Source organism: Jaculus jaculus, chromosome 10 (genome assembly GCF_020740685.1).
Source record: "Jaculus jaculus isolate mJacJac1 chromosome 10, mJacJac1.mat.Y.cur, whole genome shotgun sequence".
NCBI classification, from domain to species: domain Eukaryota; kingdom Metazoa; phylum Chordata; class Mammalia; order Rodentia; family Dipodidae; genus Jaculus; species Jaculus jaculus.
In genome coordinates, this window is record NC_059111.1 from 66311374 (window position 1) to 66333127 (window position 21754).

Below are 21754 nucleotides of genomic sequence, written 5' to 3' on the forward strand. Positions count from 1 at the left end.
CTTACTATGAAATTGAATTTTAATAGTTATTAGATATTATAAATAGCATTTAAATGGATGTGGAGACCATACATAGGTAGCAGGAACCAGTGATTCTTTAAGGTCATTGCTATTAAAATCAGTAATCTTTATTGTTTAAAAGTTTGATCCAGAATTATGTTCCACAAAGAGAGCCTGTGATTGGTCTAATCTAGATCATACATTCATTTTCTTGATTTAAGTCCTACAAAAGGGTATCTGTTGGGCGAGGCACAGCCTTCCAGAGAATGTTTACTGGGTGCTTAGTCGCCAGAAAAGGTAAATAAGGGGGGATAAAAGGCAGATGTGTACTCTGCAAAGAATTTTCTGTGGCAAAGATAAAAGTGCCGCATAGGAAGTGTTTTGTTGTCCTGAATACAGCGATTCTTGAGCTTAACAGTTTGATTAAGGTTTGTGAATGTGGTGCTTTGACCTGCATGACTTTTTAAATCTGTCAGAACTTCATTCCAACATGTCATTAATAAGAACTACAAACACAGTACCACAAACAAGGCATGTATGTCTCAGATAATAGTATTTGTTATGGTTTGAATGCAAAATGACCCTCACAAGCTCACATGTGTCCAATGCTTGGTTGCAGCCTGTGGTGCTATGAGGGGAGGTGAACCCATCTTTATAAAGCAGGTCACAGTGGGTGTGACTTTGAAGGTTGTATGTAATCTCTGGACCCATCTTCTGTCTATGACCCCTGTCCATCATGAGGGGAAGAATCTGGTCTTGTACATGCCCCCATCATCATGATACTCTGCACAAGTGCATGAGGCTAAATGACCATGGACTAAACCACTGAAACCAGGAGCCAAAATAAATTCTTCACCCCCTTGAATGGTTTCTTTCAGATATTTGATTGCAGTGACCATAAGACTGACTAGTAGAATATTACATACATGGAACAAAGCCTTGAAAACACGAAGACGGAAAGTTGTCTTCTAGAGTCACGTACTAAATCTTTAAAGTTATAAGCTAGCTTTATTCAAATTATGTGCAGAGTTTTGTGTGTGAACAATAATTTCCTCATGATTTTAAGGACTCTGCATCAGCCTGAGAAAGCAGGGAGACAGAGAACTGAGACAATACACTGTAGTAGTCCTGTTGTAGACCCTGTCATTTAAGATTAGGATGGTGATAATGGAACTGTAAAGAAATCTTTACATCCAAGAAATTGTTTCCATGTCAGATTTATTTGAGTCTAAATTGTAAAGATTCCTAGAGGGAACAATCTGAAAGGCATGTAGTAAATAGTATGTCATTTGCTTTTTAAAAAACATCTTATCTGGTAAGCATGAAAATTCCACTATGAGTAACATTATTCATCTAACTTTCAAAGTATTAAAAAAAACAAACCTGCCTAAGGCAGGTGTGGTCACACATGCCTTTAATCCCAGCACTTGGAAGGCAGAGCTAGGAGGACTGTCATGGGTTCAAGGCCACCCTGAGACTACATAGTGAATTTCAGTAGAGCAAGACCCTACATTGAAAAACAAAACAAAACAAAAAACCAAACCAAAAAACCTGCCCATAGTTGATTTATCCAAGATGAAAAACAAATCCTTTCTTTGTGCTGATTCTCAACATGTTTTATGTTATAGTACAGTACAAATGGCATCTCAGTTTTCTGTATTTTCATTAACGGTAGGTTTTCAAAGCTCTTCCAGGTACCATGCTATCTTCAAAACCAGCAACCATGTGTTTACCCATCTGCCTGCCCTCTTTTATGATGTTCATTTAGGAATGGATGACAACTGTAATGTGTTTTGAATGAGGAAATTGACAAGTATATCACTGAAATCAGAATCTTTTCAAAAATCTACTTGGAAATCTACTTCTTTTATATCTATTTTGTCATTTTTTTTTGTTCATTCTGACACTAGTTAGGATGCAGACATTTTCATGAAAAGTGTTTGTTATGGAATAGACCAATCACCATTTCACTTACCACATTTATTATGCAGAGTTCTACAATTGCTAAGACAGATAGCAGAAGCCAATGCTCTACTGAAAACTAGAGGGTTTCCCTAAAAAAAATTGTTTAATTAAATACAGCTGCTTATACAGCTTCTGAACTGATGTTTTGAAAAACTAAATTCTTTTAAAAGAAAAATGTACTTATTTTATTGGCACAATCCATGCCAAGTTTCCTAACCAATGCTCTTTCCAAAGCTATAACAATTTCCAGAAGAATTCAGAAAACTATGTGAAAAATGGATTGAATAAAGTTTTTCAAGTTGGTGATTGGGTTCAGCTCTGGGTGCTCACTAGCTCATGTTTAGCACTTACTGGTGGCATTTACAGTTTGCCTGATTTCTTACCATTGGAATTCACACCCAGAAAATCCAACTACTGAGGTTTGGATCCTTGCTGGGGAGACTAAGTGGGAGACTAGAGGAAAAGGGTTTTGATTTCGGGTTCTGTTAGTGATGTTCTGTGTGGCTTCATACAAGTTATTTAGCTTTTTTTGTACATTGTCCTCCCTACCCCCATCCTAACCTTTTTGTTATGTTTCTCAACAATAGAAGGGACAGTGAAAACTAGCAGGGAACAACAGAACATTAAGATACATTTCTGAGGTAGGGTCTTACTCTGGTTCAGGCTGACCTGGAATTTACTATGTAATCTCAAGGTGGCCTTGAACTCATAGAGATCCTGCTACCTCTGCCTCCTAAGTGCTGGGATTAAAGGCATGCACCACCAAGCCTGGCTCTCTCTCTCTTAAAAACAAACAAACAAACAAAAAACAAAAAACGGATAAAGGCTTATTTCAGTGGTCTGTGACTGACCACTGAGGCCACTATGTACAGGCAGAGGGAAGCTTCACTTCTTGGTCTCTACCCCTTGGACAGAGTCTTGATGAGTTCTTCCTTCTTGGCCTGGAGGCATTCCTTGGGGTGTTTGTAGGCTTCTTTGGTCTTAGACCTGCTGGCCTCAGCTTGGTCAACTAGTAGCTTCCTGCGGGCCTTATCTATCTTCAGCTTGTGAATGTGCTCCATGAGAACGCGCTTGTTTTTGAACACATTCCCCTTCACGTTTAGGTACAGGCTGTGGTACAGGTGAGGTCAATCTTCTTAGATTCATGGCATCTCCTGAGAAGCCTGCGCAGGATCTGCATCCACCTCATCCAGGTCACCTTCTCTGGCGTTGGAGCATTGGCAGTACCTTCCGCTTATCTATGACCATGTGCCTGCCCTTCCAGCATCAAACCTGGGAATGAACAGATACAGGTTTGCGGATGACCAGCCCATCTTTGATCAGATTCAGGATCGACTGGCTGGAGTTGGCATTGGCGATTTCATTAGTCTCGTTAGATTCCAACCAGACCTTTTTGCCACAGTGGAGGACACTCTTCTGAAGCCTGAGCATACTGCGCCAGGCCGACCCCATCAGGATCCTGATCCTGCCTGGCTCTGAAAACCGCTAGTGCTCACCTCAGCATGTTCATTTCGTTGACAGTTTTAGAGAAATCTTGTATTATGTTCATTGTGGACCCTTGAGATTTCAATACTCAGTTCAACTGACTTTCATGGTTTACATCACTCCAAATACTGTAAGGTAGCTGAAGGTATACTTCTTAAGAAAAGATGCTTTTCCATTTCTGTTTTTTTTTGCAAAGTTTTAATTGTTTTATTATATTCCACACAAATGTTATACAGAGGAAAAGATAACATTGGCTGGTGTGTCAAGACAAGTTTGTTTGAGATATGCATTAAGGATGCAACTTGATGTTTTCATATGATGCTGTGTACAACAGAGATCTCTTCTACTACTTGTGATAGCCGATGCATAGTTTTAATAGGAAGGATTAGATTTTGTGTGTGGGAAGTTGGGTAGTTTGTAATCAATCATCTTAAATTACACTGTGTTTTATATAAACAGTTACTTTGTGGCTATTTTTTAAGATTTTAATTATTTATTCATTTTATGTATATGTGATGTATGTGTAGTGCAGATGCCCAAACTGGCTGACTGCTAATCCACAGCAATTTCCAGTCTTTGCCTTGCCTGAGGGCAGGAGTCACAGGTATGCAGAGCCATGTCCAGATTTTCACCTGGCTGCTAGGGGTTGAATCAGGACCTCATGGTTGTGTAGCAAGCACTCTTAATTGTTGAGCCATCTCATCAGCCCCATTTGTGATTATTTGGTCTTCAATTCCTTTTATTCCAGTAGCATTTATATCTAACTGAAGGCACCATGTGCTGTGATTCTACAGATTCCACATATTGTTGAGGAAGTACATTAGATAGTGATGCTTGTTCTCTCCTGGCATCATGAGTTGACAATGACATCCCTTATGCTGACTGATTCTGGAGCATGTATGCTAAAAGTATCCAGACCAGTGACAGTTTAAGAAAGGAGGTCTGCACTGGCATTGGTATGCTGGTAAAAATGTAAGCCCATGGCTGATACTGCCCACATTAATTATCATAGCTTATGCACTCTTAGACAGGGACATAAAAATTCTTCTTAAAAGGTATTAAAAATGCCTAATAAATATTTGGCACTCCCTCCAAGTTTGTTTGCTTGTTATGAAGCACTGGAGATTGAACCCAGAGCCTTCCATATGGTTTTAGGCAAGTGCTCTACCAATGAGGTACATGCCAATGCCCAGGAATCTTTTTCAAGATAGAATTCCCTTTTTCATTTGTGGGGCTGAATATATAATTTTTAGTGCAAGATAAAAACTGAAGTCTGGGAAAAACTTTTGCTAAAGGTGCTATGTGAAACTTTTTGCTTTCTTCATCTCTTTCTATTCACTTCATCATGGTGTTTTTATTTATTGTTTGATGTCATTCTAAGTAAATAAAAATACATATTAAATGTTTGGAATAATTTTCCCACTGGTTTTCATATTGTGCAGTGCCACTTTTAAATGTAAACATTGGAAACAAGATAAAAATGTAATAAGTTTCCTGTCTCCACAGAGACAATAGACAAATACAAATCTTACTGGGCAAGGGTAAAGGTGGAAGAAAGGATGCCCTTGGGCATGGAGCAGGAAGTATGTGGAGTTGGATGCAGAACCCCATAAGTGCATCAGGGTTCATGTGCTTGGTCTTGTTGGTTGTTGATTTGTGCTCCTGCAGAAACTGGGAGTTGTATAACTGAGCTGGGGGTGGTGTCTAGGGAAACTGAAGTGGTAGGAGTCATAGGATCTTTAAACCACATGGCCCATGGGTATGGTCAGGAGAAACTTGCTCCTGTTCAGCACAGCTTGTGGCATGCTGCCCAGCAAATAGATATGCCATAGTGCTCTCACTTCAAGGCTGGGGGACCATCATCATGCCCCATTCAGAGATGCCACAAAGGACATATACTCTAACCCCTAGTCTTTCCATGTTAGAGTCCAGCTCCTGCCAGGGGTAGGGAGCAGTCTTTGTGGGGCAACAGTGAAGAGATGGTGGGGTGTAGGAGATAGGTAGAAAAGTGATGAACACTAAGAACCAGTCTCATGGAGATGAAAGAAACCAAGATAATATGGAAGAAGAGAATCCCAGGATTTTAAGAGTGAAACCACAGTGTATTGGATCCCACTTGTGGAACATTGTTTGTCCTTATTTTGCTGCCTGATTATGTGAAAGAACCTGGCCTAGTTCAACTTGATGATGTTTTTCAGGAACTATAGGTGGTTCTAGTCTTGGTCATATTTCTTTCTCTCCGTTTATGGAGTTTGTACATGATATGATCTAATTTAATGCTTGTTAAAAACCCTTACCCAAATAACACCAATTGGATTACTGCCAGACATTTGATATGGCAAAAATAATAGGAACATTACATATCCTCTTAGGTGTAGGTTCTGTCACCCCAGATGGTTTGCTAATCTATAAATATGTATAATCATTGTGTACAAAATAACAATAACAAAAAAAAAAAAAGTGTTGGAAAGGGAGCAGAAGAAAGTAGCCTTCAAGAGCAAAAACCTTGATTTATATCCCTTTTCTTTTTCCTCTCCTTGTGGTACCTAACCAATCACTTGGGTCTTTTACTTTCAAAAACAATAACATGACAGTATAGTTCACATGCCCCTTCCAAAAGTCATGCTGAAACTTAACTGCCTTTGGATGGTACTGGGAATAGAACTTTTGGGAGATGATTAGGTCATGTGGGCTTCATGAGCCTCAAGAAGTGACTAATGCCAAGACTGTGGGAATGGGCTAGTGATGGCAGGAGTGACTTTTAGGCTTCTCTGTCTTGAGGTGCTCACTTTATGTTCTGCTGAGTTATAGTGCAGCATAAAGGTCCTTGACAGTTGCCAGTGTTGTGATCTTGGATTTCCCAGCCCCAAGTCATGTGAGAAATGTTTTTCTTTGAAATTTACCCAGTCTGTGGTATTTTGTTTTAGTCATATGTGGTGATTTGAATCAGGTGTCCCCATAAGCTCATGTATTTTGGTCCCCAGGTGGTGACAATTTGGGAAAAGGAGCCTTGCAGGAGGAAGTATGCTATTGGAGGTATGTTTAGTGGTGTTATAGCCAGATCCTCCTGGCTAGAATTTGACTCACTTTCCTGATTTTGTTTTCTACCTGCTGGCAGAAGTGATGTTTAGCATCTGTTCATGACATGCTGTCCCCTGCCACCATGAAGCTTTCCCTCAAGACTGTAAGCCAAAATTAAAAGCAAAACAAAACTTTCTTCCCATTAGCTATTTTTGGTTAAGTGCTTTTTTTAAAAAAAATTTGATTTATTAGTTTACTTTTCATCAAATACAGGCAGTTTGGTACCATTGTTTAGGCTCATCTATGATCTACCCCCTCCCATTAGACCCTCCTTGTTGATGTAAATGGGTCATGCACTGTGGGGTTAGTCCCAGTTATTGGTATGATAAATGTCTCTGCAAATCATGACCCAACATGTGACTCTGACATTCTTTCCGCCCCCTCTTCCGCAAAATTTCCCTGAGCCATGTTGGGTTCATTTTTGGTCTGCTTCAGTACTGAGGTGTTGGGGGCATCTGAGGCTCTGGCTCTCTGATTTGGTAGGAGTTGATTTTTCTCTGCATTGGTCTCCTTCCCCTTTGTGCTGGTATCCGGTTCACAGGAAAACATCACCCTTGCTTGTTTCACCAATTGTCCTTAGTTTCAGTTGGGCCCCTATTGAGGTATGTTGGGGCAGCTCTCTCCATAGGATCTGCATCTGTCTGAAAAAGAGAAGCAGATTCTCCAACGGAGAGTAAGTTAGCACCAAGAAAATTGAAACAACACTTACTTTTTTGATAGACAAATTGATAGGTGTAGGCCCTCTTGTTCCCCATGATTGATGATAGCTTGATATTGTAGAGTGGGCTTGTGTTTGGGTATGGTTCTGACTTGTTTCCCAGCTCCAGCTATGGGTCTAGTACCACTGAGTGGATCAGTTATCCAAATCAAGAGTAGTTGGTTCCTCACCATGGCTGTGTGCCACTATTGCACTTGTGTGGGCATCACGTCAGGTTATTTGTTGCTAATTAGATTAGACAATGAGTTGCTTGGACAAATATTGGTCGTTTCCCCCAGTCGCCCATGTAACACCTTCTGGCACTAGACATGCTGACTGTCTGGGGACTGACTCTCTCCTGGCTTCCAGCCATGCCGTTTGATTTTGTGTATCAGCTGCATATGGAATCTTTAGCAATAGGGTCTTACCACTGGCCTTTGGTGGGTCATCAAGTACTCTGACAGAAGTGCTTTATTCCAGCAATGAGAAGGTAACTACCACAGAAACTTGGCACCAGAATGGGCTTACTGCTAGACTGTGTGACTTTTGGCCTTTTAGAACTGATTTGCTGAGGATTGTGGACCTTAAACCTTAGCCCCATAGATGCCTTGCAGTACTATAAGCAGAGTCTGATAAACCATTCTTTCAGAGTTTGAGAGACCTAAATGCAAAATTTCTTCAGGCTTGGTTTATAAGGGGAAGAAAGAGCTTTATTCAGACTGGGCTAGTAGTAGTTTATACAGAGACTTGCTGCTTTCTGCCTGTGCCATGAGAACCTGAGCAGGGTTGAATTTAGAAAAAAATGAAGTGGTATGAGCAGATGGATAAGGCACAGAAATGAAAGTTGAGCAGGATATAGCAGTTTGGTTTTGTTGCCATTGTTTGAGTTATTACCGCCATTGAGATTGGGACAGCTGTTCTGCACAGGGGCAGCAGGAAGAATGCTTACTCTTGAAAGTAGGGGGCTTGAAGGAAGAATGCTGAAGGGCTTTTTCTGTTCTTCAAAGTTGGCTCTATTCCTTCCTGAATTAAAACTCTGGTAACCTACTTGGTACTAGTTGAGTATAACAAAAGCAGAAGAGGAAGAGATCATTACATTTGCAACATTGATCTATAGCCATACCATCCTGATGGTGCCCAATCTAGCCTAATCTTGGAAGCTAAGCAGGGTTGGGTCTAGTTAGTACTTGGATGGGAGAACACCTGGAATTACCAGGTCCTGTAGGATTTCAAAAAATTGTGACATTATTTTTTTGGAAATGGCTTTGGGGTGATGTGAGGCCACTGGAACCATGACATGAACCATAGGTTGCAGTGGAGTCCCCAGGATTTTAGAGTTGCCAGGACTACAGGGCAGCCATAAAGGAGAGCTACTGGCTTGGGATATAGTTTTCCCCGAGCTGTGGGCAGTCTAGCTGGAAGGGCAGAATTGGGACCCCAGTAACTGTCACTGGTTACAGATGTAGGATTTGGAGCTACCAGATTTGATGTTTGTCCTATTTGTTTTATATTTTGCATTGGTTCAATCTTTCCTTGCCATGCCATCTTTTGCAGTGTGAATGTTTGCTCTGTGCCATTATGTGATTTTGGTTTTATAGGCTAACAGTTGAGAGACCTTGGACTATGGCAATGTTTGAACAGTGTTGGAATTCATAAACACTGTGGGAACTTATAAAGCTGGACTTAATGCACTTCATTCTACATTATGGATCATTATCAGTTTATGGGAGTCAGAGCTGAAATGTGATGGTTTGAATCAGATGTGCCCCATAAACTCACTTTTGTTTTGAATGCTTGGTTCCCAGGTGGTGGAAATTTGGGAGGTTGAGCTTTACTGGCAGAGATGTTATTGGCAGTTTGGCTCCTTCTTCTGTTACTTTCCACCTGCTGTGGCAGAGGTGATGACCAGACTGTGCTCTTGCCATGCTTTCCCCTGCCATCACGAAGCTTCCCCTGTAAGCCAAAATGGAAGCTTTCCTCCCATCAGCTGCTTTTGGTTGGATGCTTAATCCCAGCAATGAGAAGGTAATTACAATACCATGGAAAATTGACTAAGATACATGGTTACATTAAATTTGCTATTTCCAAATGCGATAGCTGCCTTCTTTAGAACAATAGGCACCTAGGTAGTGTTTAATTAATACTTGTGACTTAATGTAGAAAGGACATTTAGTGTGGGAGTGGTAATATACACTTATAATTCTATCACTTAGGAGACCAATGTGGGAGAAGCAAATTCTAGGCCAGTCTATATTACCTACGAAGACTGTCCTAAAGATAGCAGCGGCAACAACAGCAACAACAACAAAACTCCAAAACACACAGAGAGATACAACATGTATTAATTCACATGATTTGAAAAATGGAAGGGTGATGGGTGATCATCTATGGATTTGTACAATTGTCCCCAAAATCAAACACAGTATTGATAGTCCAATACTAGAAATCAGGTCTCCTAATTCTCAGTTGGGTTGTTCTTTCTATTCTGTTCAAATTTTAACCAGCAGGGTCTGAGAAGATTGCTCAGTTATTAAAGGCACTAGTTTCCAAATTTTAACTAGCAACCTATTTTGAAACTTCATAACTTCAGGTCAAGTTGTATCATACATAATGGTGAGATAATTTAAGTTTTACTCAAGAAAGAACAAATGTTAAGAAAGAGCTACACATGTTATAGTATGATTTATTTGGAACTTGGGAAGAATAATGAGAAAAAGGAATGTCTCAGTCACACAACAAGAATAATATCTCTGTTGGTATTTTCCTATTAAGTTGCCATTGCCCCTGTTATCCTTCATGATATAATATTAGAAAATATAAGTTCTACTGTTCTCCATCTGGCTGGCAGCTTGCTCTGTCCACCAATCATGCTGATATTGACATAAACCCATTTTGTTTCCCAATAGATAGATTAGTTAATTTTCCTCATATTTCAGTGAAATTTACTCAGGACATTTTTTAACTGAAAATAAAACCAAACAAAGCAGGTCCCTTTTCAAGGACTCCAGACACAATGGAAGGGGACAGGAAGACTACTTACTATTTTGTTTAATGAAGACTACTGTTGCCTTTTATTATGACAAATTAAAACCTGAGATGTAATAGAAACCCATCTGCACACTCTGCTGGAGAAGTGGGAGATGTAGAATCTAGTTTTTGCTTAGCTTTTAATTAGCTGTATGACCTTGGGCAGGTCATTCAATCACAGTAGAGGCTTTTTTTTTTTTTTCCTTCATGTCTAAAATGAGAGGTTTGAATGGGAAGTAATTTTAAAGCTCCCTTAATTTCTCAAATCTCAATTTATGAACATAAAGTACGTGAACCAAGTAATCATCTAATTTATTCCAGATTATGGAAAAATTGACTTATAATTAACTGATGTTCCTCTCACTTTAATTCAGAACACTAAGTAAATCTAAAATTACAAATTGGAACAAAGCTTGTAGTGTTGGTGCTGAAAGCAAGAAAGTTAGAGTTAAAAGTTCATGTGGCTATTATTTATTCTTTTTTGTTTAACATTTAGCTAAACTATAGTTGCTGGATGGAGAAATCCTACTGTCTCAGGTCTTTTCATTTTGATGTAAAGTTCAAAGCTATGAATAAACAGATATTATTTAAGGATGGAAAGATGGTACAAGAAAGTATTTTGACCCAGGGCTCACAATTCATCCACTCTTTTCTCTAAATGAGATTTTCCTCTCTCAGGCTGTGGTTAGTCCAGATTTTGTGGGGGAGTCTTGTGCAGGCTGGTACATATGTACATATGACTAAGCCACAGATCATGCCCAGAGAGCCCAAGCTGAGCAGCTAAAAACCATACAGAGGTGGTCTGGGTTGTTAGGGCCCCAGGTTTGACAGGGTACAGTATATAGCAGAGCTCACATTCGCATAAGTATTTCAAGGTTTTTTAAAAAAATATATTTCAGCATATCTTTGCTTTCCTTTGATGCCTTTGAGGTTTACGGGTGGTCACTGGCAGAATTACACAAAAAGAGTGTTCACAGCTCAGCAGTCCTCAGATCCACATTTGGAGTTCTACGTGGGTGGCATAGGAGTGCATGCCAATAAGAACCCAGGACAGATCTGTTAACAGAAATTAAATGGTTGAGGACAGAGCCCCGAAAGCTCCCACCAAAAGGCCTCAATGATTTAAAAACTGTAATAGTAGAAATAATGTTGATTTAAAACTTGTTAATACTTTAAATGCATTAATCTTTTCATATATTCCCAAGTTTGCATTTTTCATACTTTTTAAAGGTAGCCTTTAGAATTGTTTTCATTAGATTTATAAAAATTCAAAGGAGCTTATGCAAACCAAAAGCAAATGTCTTTGTGTTCTTGTTCTAGAAAGAAAGGAATTACAGAGACAAACTTAAAGATGAGGAAAGTGCTAATGAAATGCAGCTCACTCTTCTGAATTAACATGTCTATATGGGATATTATCAGTTATCTTGATGCAATCAAAATAAAGTTCACTTAATTCAACCCAGCTATTTATTAACTTTCTAGAGTCTTAACTAGTGTTACATCAATGTCTGTACCTATCTTTTTATTTGTAAAAATATTAAGCTATATTGGCCTTACTATCAGTAAAAAGCCTGCTCAAAGTTTTCACTCAAAATTCACAGTAATTCAAGTTATATGTCATAAAGTATATACACTATTTTAAAAATATTCTTTTAAAAATTTTTAAAATTTTTGTTGTTTTGGTTTCTGGTTTTTCACTCTAGCCTAGGCTGACCTGAAATTCACTATGTCATCTCAGGCTGGCCTCAAACTCACAGTGATCCTCCTACCTCTGCCTCCCAAGTGCTGAGATTAAAGGAGTGCACCATGCCCAGCTTAAAAATGTTCTTAATTACAAACTTTGGGATAGCAGTTATTTCAGATTCTGCTGATGTCTAGTTAGAGATAGGAGGAACATTTGAATACAGAAGAAGATAATTTTAAATATTTTCCTCCTACTGTTGCACATTGAGTGACCCCAGCTCAGAACTTGGGCTCAAGGATGCTCACCACTTGGTTGTTATGCCACCCAAAGAACAACCTCAGAACCTGTTCATTATGCCAACACAGTGTTTTCCTTTAGGAGTCCTTTTTCTAGGAAGTTCTTCTGTTTTATTGTTTCCTTTATTTTGTCCTCTTCTGTCCTTCTGAACCTTCTGAAATCATGTTGATGGTTTCAGAACAGTGCAGGTCTTGTGGGGATGTCAGTAACCACTGTGGGATCATGAATGAATACATTAGTTAGTTCATGTTGGGAGGAAAGTGCCCCAATGTACTCCTTCCCATCCTGTGGCTTTCTTTCTGGCCCCTCTTAGTCAATAGTCCTTGAGCCATGGAGAATATGTTTGCTAGCTAGTTTAGTGTTGAGTTATTGACAACCTCTTATTTTCTGCTTTGATGAATTCTGAGTCTTCCTAGTGTCAATTTCATAGGGATTTTCAGACTAGCAGTGAGAATAGCCCTCATATTCTTTCTGCCATGTCCTCTGAAATGTTCTCAGAGCTCTGTGGATATGATAGAGATGACTTATCCAGTGCTTTGGGCATTCTCTTCTTCTCATTATTTGATGAGTCTTGGGTCTCTCTGGTAGTCACTGCCATGAGGGGGGAGGGACATACTAGTTGGGCCTGATCCACCTAGCTCCAGGGTTGTCTACATGCATCTGGATATAATATTGTTTTATTAATTTGCATATGCACATTGAAATAATATGTGGCATCTTTTCATATTGTTGGTTAACAGCTCTCTATATTTAGTAATATGTTAGGTTTCCTGACAATTTTTAAATTTGTTGTAAATTTGTTTGTGTATATTCCTAAAAAGGGAATTTACTGGATTATTTTACAGCAGCCCAACAATAGCAGTCTGTAGACTTAAGAGTCAAAGAACCAGGTAGCTGCTCAGTTTATATTTTTTGTTCTTTTTTAAAAGTTCTTTGTATATTTTATATAACAGGTTTTTAATACATATGTCTTTGCACATATGTTTCCAAACTTCCCATTCCTTTGGTAATATTTTTCATAGGACAGAAGTTTTAAATTTCAGTGCAATCCAGATTATCAACTGTCACTTCAGAGGATGATGCTTTGGGTATTGTGGACCAGTTTTTAGACATGATCTATTCCTGGAGAATTGCATATTAGCAGACTTGTGCACAAATGCTGATATTTTCAACTTTTTAGACATTGGTGAGAACAATCAAATGTATACATCAATGTGTAAAGAAGTGACATTTAAATCTGTCTTTGGTAAAAGAAAGACAAAAGTTTTGCATCACTTACCTTAAAGAAACTATATATTTTAATTCCAATAATTCAATAGTTGGTTGATGTGGTATACCATGTCAAAATACCCTTCAGTAGCTTTATGTATGAGATAAATTCAGACAAGAAGCCATATCCATTGCAAAAGCCTGCTGAAAATTAAAGAATGTGGTTATGTACTATCAAAGATCACAGGTTGGGCTAAAGTAGTCTTAATTCCCCATAAAATATCTGCATTTATTATAAGTTTTACTCTTATACAGAGACCTGAAAATAATGGGGCTCAAATAGAAAAGAATTTTGTGTCCCCCACATGTAACAGTCCAAAGTTAGTACGTGAGTTAGCCATGCATGTGGTTCTGCTCCAGCAAGGAATTCAGGAACTTGGCTTCTGTCAGTTATGTTATTTATTAGAGAGTTGTCATCTTTTGTATTGGCTCAAGAATTATATGCTATATCATTGAATCTAGGTTAAGGGAAAGAAATAAAGATTAGATAGAAAGGAGTTCAAATAAAATCCTTTAAAAAGGGTTTAATCAAGAATCTACACACTTTTGCTTATAGGCTATGAGCAGGAGTTATATATTTCCCCTTAGATCAAGGAAAACATGGAAAATTACTTCCCCTGCTCAGCAGTTAGGTGCTAAATTAAACATAGAATCTCTATTTTTATTTACTTATTATTTTCTTTTTTTTATAAATGTGTATACATACATACACACACACACACACACACACACACACACACACACACACATATCTAATTTCTATTTATTTGAGAGCGACAGACACAGAGAGAAAGACAGATAGAGGGAGAGAGAGAGAATGGGCGCGCCAGAGCTTCCAGCCTCTGCAAACGAACTCCAGACGCATGCGCCCCCTTGTGCATCTGGCTAACGTGGGAACTGGGGAACTGAGCCTCGAACCGGGGTCCTTAGGCTTCACAGGCAAGTGCTTAACCGGTAAGCCATCTCTCCAGCCCACTTATTATTTTCTTATTAACAACTTCCATGATTGTAAACAATGTCTCATGTTAATGCCCTTGCTCCCCCCCCACTTTCCACTTTGAAACTCCATTCTCCATCATATCCCATTCCCCTCTTAATCAGCCTCTCTTTTATTTTTATGTCATGATCTTTTCCTCCTATTATGATGGTCTTATATAGTTAGTGTCAGGCACTGTAAGGTCATGGATATCCAGGCCATTTTGTGTCTGGTGAAGCAGGTTGTAAGGAGTTCTACCCTTCCTTTGGCTCCTACATTCTTTCCTCCACCTCTTCTGCAATGGACCCTGAGCCTTGGAAGGTGTGATAGAGATATTGCAGTGCTGAGCACTCCTGTTACTTCTTTCTAGCACCATGATGCCTTCTGAGTCATCCCAAGGTCACTGCCCTCTGAAAAGAGAAGATTCTCTACCAACAGTGAGAGTAGCATTAATAAACAGGTATGAACATTAAGAGAAGTGCTTACTGGGCAGTTTGATGAGCATAGTATAAATATTTAGCTAGAAAGCATCAGATGTTACACCCCTAGGGCTCATGACTACCCCTGTTGTAGGTTTTCAATATCAGGGGTGTATTCCCTCCCATGGAGCAGCCCTCCAGTCCATTTAGAGGGCAGTTGGTTTCCACCATGACAGACATGCACTATTGCATCCATTGGTTCATTTGGCCTGACTGCAAAATATAAGGGCTGCAGTGGTCAAGGCTGGGCATCTTCACTGGTGATTTCTCTCTCTTCCATTGAACTGCATGCAGTGTGGCTTTTTCCAGCTTTCTTTCAGCTGGTCTACATGGAGGAAGTTATCAGCTTAGTTCCAGCAGGATTTCTCAGTGGCCTTGCAGCCCAAGCACATGGTCTTCAGTAATAGGACCTTACCATCTATTCCTGGTGGGAAACTAAGGGCCTTAGCAATGGCCTGTAATGTTTTGGGGGCATCAGGGACCTCCCTGGCCAACAACTCACTGGAAGGTATCCCATCCCTGGCAGTGAAAATTTTCTAGTAACAATCTGTGGCTCCTGAGTGTTCCATTGTCCAAAAAAGTAGGTTTCCATATAATTTATTTATATAATCTTGGATTTTGATTAGCCTTCCCTCTACCTTTCCTTTACTCAATCTCTTCCCCTGACCTCACCTGGGCCTTTTCACCCCCATTAATCTATTCTTCTATTTACATATATACAATGACATCCTATTAAGCACCCTTCCCTTCCTTTCTCTATTTTTATATATCTATTTTTATATGGAGAAAGTGATGACAGTATCAAGAGACAATAAATAGTCTACACAAAACTATTTTTAGATTCTACTTAGAATTGCTATAGAAGAAATGATACTGCTAAAGTCAATATGCTTTTCTTTTCTTATCTGAGCCATTGAAACTACATCTAGCATGAGAATCATTGAAAAAAAACCTAGACTATAAAAAGCATCTGGCTGGGACTGGAGAGATGGCTTAGTTGTTAAGGTGCTTGCTTGCAAAGTGAAAGAACCTTGGTTTGGTTCCCCAGGACCCATGTATGCCAGATGCACAAACTGATGCAGGCATCTGGAGTTCATTTGCAGTAGCTGGAGGTTGTAGTGCACCCATTCTCTTTCTCTTTCTCTGCCTCTCATTCTGCCTCTTTTCCTCTCTCAAATAAATAAACAGAAAATAAAATATTTAAAAAAGCATCTGGCTGAAATTCCAATGAATATGGAGTTGGCCAGCTTCTGTTTTATAAGGCATAATTCTTTATTATTTTTTTTTTTTTGCTTTGAGATATTTAAATGGAAGCATTTTATTGTTGCTCTTGAATAAGAAATAAATTAACAAACACATTTTTGAGCACCTCATATATTTAAAGTATTGTTTTGGGAGCTCTGAGAGATCAAAAACAATGTCAATCAGTCCTTACTTTCTAAAAGCACATAGTCAACTTCAGTAGAACCAATCCTGAAATGTTAGGGATCTGGGAGGTCATAAAGTACTGACTTAACATCTAATTCCACACATCTTGTGTTACTCTGCAAAACAAGAGGGCTTATGGTTATTGAATACTTGTGTAAGCTCTCTCTATATGTGTGTTTCAAGCAAAAGACAGCAGGGCCAAAGCAGCAGTGCTGAATGTTAAGGAGTTGTAAGAGCAGATACAGTGATAACCCCACCCAACCCAAACCTTCTACCTCTTATAGTGAGTTCTATAGGGAGGAGCACAAAGAGAACAAGGCCAGAAGGAACTCAGGTTGGCATTCTCTTAGAAGGTTTCTTGGTGAAGTATACGTTACTTATCTTTGGAAGATTGATTAAAGTAGTTAAAGAAGGGAAGACTTAAAGCAAAAGTGGAAAAATGAGAGGCCTTTTCTAAGACTGGCTTATGATAGTTTATTGGAGTGAAATGTATGCAGGAAGAAGCACTGAGGTCAGCTTAAGAAGGAACTTGAGACCTATCATGGGTAGTGATGGGCTGGGTTTGGCTGTGGATGCTCTTAAATAACACACTACATTCAGGCAGTGAAGGAACACTACTTAGTAACATTAGAATTTAAATGTTAGATGCTAATCACAGTGGTTTCTCCTTAACCTGGACCATCCACAGAGGTTCCATTTTGAAAGTCTATATTTATCTAGCTAATCATCTTTTTCAAACTTTGGTCTTTGAGTGTTTGATCAGTTTTGTTTATTCTATTTGATGAGTTTGACCTTGCAGAGTATTTTTGGGATTTCCTAGAAAGAAGTGTATTCCTGATGCAAGGAACCTTAGCACACTGCCACCTCTCCAGGCCTGCCCTAGCCTTAGAGCTGCTTTGTTGTTATTGATTTCAGACACAAAGACCTGAGAAGATAGGTACAAGATTAGGGCATCTGTGTTTTCCTGGATGATGGCAGTTACTCCAGTGTCATTAGATGATAAATCTTTCACTGAAGAGCAAAACAAACAGATAAAAATGCTGCTTACACAAAGTAATTCTACTTGTTCCTATCAAGGAGAATAAGTAGTAGTTTACTAGAGGACCCTGTGTTTCTACTGTCCTTCCATCAGTCAGTGAACAGCATTTAGCGAGGTACTTGCTAGATAAAACATATAAGGGTTAAGAATATAGCTCCATGTTAGAGCACTTGGCTACTATGCAAAAGGCCCTGGGTTCAATTCCCATAGCAAGACAAGCAAACAAGAAAACCTATGTAATACCTGTATAGTTGTGCATTACCAATGCCAACCCATAGTACCTGATGCATAGAAAATCCTTACTCAATTGATTGATTGAACTAAGTATTCTATGTAAAGAAAATTTCAGTAAAGAAAATAATATACTTCTAATATGTAATATGTATGGTCTTTGTTTCTGTTTTAAATTGATAAGAGATTTTGGAAGGGGAAAGGGAGGGAAACAAAGCATAAAGAGAAATATTAAAAATCAATGCAAATCTTACATTTTAATCATGATTAGTACATTTATGTGTGTTTCTTACAGTCCTTTTTATATATACCTTGGTTCATACACGAATGTTTATATATTTACAGACAAGAACAAAACCTAGATAACAGAGTAATAAGGTCAAAAAACACCATGGTTTTATGACACTTTCTTCCTTACTGTAGTCTTAATGCAAACAAACAAAAAACAATATAAATATATCTATATGTTTTATGAGTCATTATTATCTAAGTTATGCATTTTGGGAGCTGGCTGTATCAACAAACACTTCATAGGTTCCTCTACGCTCCAATTAAGGAACATATAATTTATACTATATTTAAAAAATTAAAAAGAAGATAAAAACTCACTTAGTTTTAAAATAATTAAGCTTTCTGCTGGGCATGGTGGCACATGCCTTTAATCCCAGGACTCAGGGGGCAGAAGTAGGTAGGTCACTGTGAGCTCAAAGTCATCCTGAGACTACATAGTGAATTCCAGGTCAGCATGGGCTAGAGTGAAACCCTACCTCAACCCCCACCCCAAATAATTAAGCTTTCTAATTTACATAGCCATTCAGCAGTATGTGCTATGGCTGGAGAGATGGCTCAACAATTGGCGGCACTTACTTGTAAAGCCTAATGGCCCAGGTTCAATTCCCCAGTGCCCACATAAAGCCAGATGTATAGCATGGCAAAATATGCATCTGGAGTTTGTTTGCAGTGGCAGGAGGCCCTGGTGTACCCAAAATTCTCATTATTTCTCTCTCATTCTCTCATTGGAAATAAAGAGATATTTTTAAGCAAGGAAAAGAGAAGTTATAGGCTTAATTGATTATTTTGCTAGTTTAGGACTGTAGCCACTGAAACCGGCTCTCGAAGGAGCCTATGCTGAAGATAGTACATGGACCAGGAAAATATTCAAATACACTGGCATTGTAGAATTGGGTATTATTTGTGTTTTCCACAAGCTTTGGACAACTTTCTGTATACTTGAAGAAGTTATTTTTACTACCTTCACCCTGTAACATCCATATGATAGGTAAAATAACAAGCTGTTCTTAAGCATGATGTGAGGGAATTTATGAGAAGGCATCTATTATGCAAACAGACTGTTTTTCCCTCCTATTTTTCCTAACTTTTTTTATCTATCTTGCTGCCCAGGAGGAACAGTAAGGAGGGAGCTGAGAGGCTGGCATGTACTCTCACAACCCTTCACCACAAACCCAGCTGCCAAAGCTGAAGCAGCCACACAGAGAGCTGAGGAAACGTTATAAACCTAATTAAGGGAGAAAAAGCAAACAAAATAATACTACAGTAGATTTACTTAGTTCTGTAGCCTTCCTGAGGAAACCACAAAGTCTGCATTTATATGTCTCTTATATAAGACATATCTAATTAAAACAGGAGACGGGACAACAAGCTTTCTTCTTAAGTTCATTTAAATACATGTTTATGTTGTATTTAAATTCCCTGTGGGGTAATAGAATGATAAACCAGAGGCATCAAAGCAATTTGGCTAGCACTGGTAGAGCTTCATGAATCCTTTCAGCTTTAAGTACTTAAGGCATAATCTTGCTATATTCCATACAAAGCCTCTCTTCCCAGGCTGGGCAAGCCCCAAAACCAGCTGATTAGCCTTCACTTTTGTACTCTCTTTGCTCTCCTGCCTTGGTGCTTGCAATCAAAGAACATTCTTAAGCTTTAGTTTTGTTCCTTTCTTTAATAATTTTAACTTGGACATCAATTTGAAAAAAATAACACACTTATGTTTATAAAATAATGAAAATATTCACATTATGCATATATGACTAAGAAGACTACTCAATTTGAGAAAGCATGTCACTCTCTATTAATGTACAATATGGATGATGTTTTAGGATGGTATGGAAAGTATATAGTCCAGCAGCAGTAGCAGCAGCAGCACCTGGGAGTTAGAATTGTAGGACCTGACTTCTGGTTAAGATTGCCGGGTAGTAGCCATACCAACGCAGCCTATGGGGGAAATAAGCTGAAAAATACTACAATACACTCTTGTACCAAAAAGTGAAGTACATAAGGAATTATTAAGAACAGCACAGAAGCAGGAGAGACCCAGAGCTTCTGGCAACCACATAATCAGCTAGAATTGGCTCACACCATAGTGCCTGTGGTCCTGGTCCACTGGCATAAACTACACACTGTCTCAGCTCTGCCTGAGGTACAGGAGAAGAACCCAGGAGAAGGGACTCTACTCACACCAGCCTCCTCACAAAGTCAAAAACCTGAGGGAGAAGACCACATGGACCAGTTGAACATCTTGGGAACAACTCCAGGCATTCTCCATAGCCTCTCTTCCCCCAACTGCCAGTGCCTCTGGAACCAATGGGAAACTTGGGACTACAAGGGATCTCAGCCACCCCAGAGCCACATAGCCAATCAGAAGAGCAGATCCACTGACCCAACCATCCTAGTTGAACCCACAGCACAGAAGCAAAGAAGGATCCAGGGGGACACTCAGCATAGGTGAGACCAGAACCTATCTCAAAAGGTAATAGGGTCAACTTACAGTGGGTCAATATCTGCCCCAATTCCAGGTATATAGACCTGCACTGGAAGTGCAGGTATGTCAGGGATATGTGTGAGATTTGATTGATGTACTTTTGGTCAGCTTTACCATTCTTAAATAAACTCTATTTGGGGATTGCCTTTTGTTGCATTTGATGTTTCCTGGTTTATAGTGCCTCTGTCATTTTCTTCTGTCATTTTTGGGGACAGGGTCTCATCCTTCTCCAGGCTGACCTGGATCCAATGACAGACTGGAAATCTCAGCCTTCCAGTTGATAGGATTAAAGGTGTGGTGCAATACACACCCTTAGGGACTTTGGCTTTGTTAGATTATCTGTTTGTTTTAATTCCCACTCTTGCATAAGCACTTTGTGATGGTTTTGATTAGGTATATTGCTCAGTTGAATTTAGAATTCGCCTGTGTTTTGCTCCACCTAGACTGCTAGAATACTTGCATAGCAGGCAAGCTCAACAATCAGGATAACAGGTTATCTCATTTGTCCTGGAGCTAACTTACTCTCCGTTGGAGAATCTGCTTTTCTTTTTCAAATAGATGTAGATCCTAAGAAGACAGCCACCCCATTATGCCTCAAAAGGGCCCCAGCTGAAACTAAGAAAAATTGGCAAAACAAGCAAGGGTGCTATTTTCTTGGTGAACAGGGTACCAGCACAAGGGGGAAGAAGATCAACACAGACAAAATAATCAACTCCTACCAAATCAGAGAAACAGAGACCCAGAGGCCCCCAACACCTAATCACTGAAGCAAACCAAAAGTGAACCCAACATGGCTCAGGGAAATTTTGCCGAAGAGGGGGCGGGAAGAATGACAGAACCACATGTTGAGTCATGATATGCAGAGACATTTATCCTACCCATAACTGTGGGCTAACTCCACAATGCATGACCCATATACCTCAAAAATGAGGGGCCAATGGGAGGGCATAGGTCACAGATGAGCCTAATAATGGTACCAAACTGACTATATTTGCTAAATACAAAACTAATTAATCAAAAATTAAAAAGAAACAATCAGGAAAACTAATACTGTTACTCTTGGAGCAATATAACAGCCACTGTTGGCACCTTAAGCTCATATCCTAAAGATATATAATATCAGATTTACAAGTCTAAGAATACTGCGTGTGATTAGAAAACTCAAGGATCAAATTAACTCAAGATGAAAAATTCTCTACTTTATAATACAAGAGAGACACATCAAGTCATATTTAAAGGCAAGCACATCAGGATAACAGTAGATTATTCAACACAAACTGTAAAAGCCAGAAGGATATGGAATGATGTATTCCAAGT

General features: G+C 39.2%; 1 pseudogene; it reads right to left on the reverse strand.

Moving 5' to 3' along the window:
* Nucleotides 1–2864: 2864 nt before the first annotated feature.
* LOC101601526 lies at nt 2865–3396 on the reverse strand (annotated as a pseudogene).
* Between the last annotated feature and the right edge of the window lie 18358 nt (nt 3397–21754).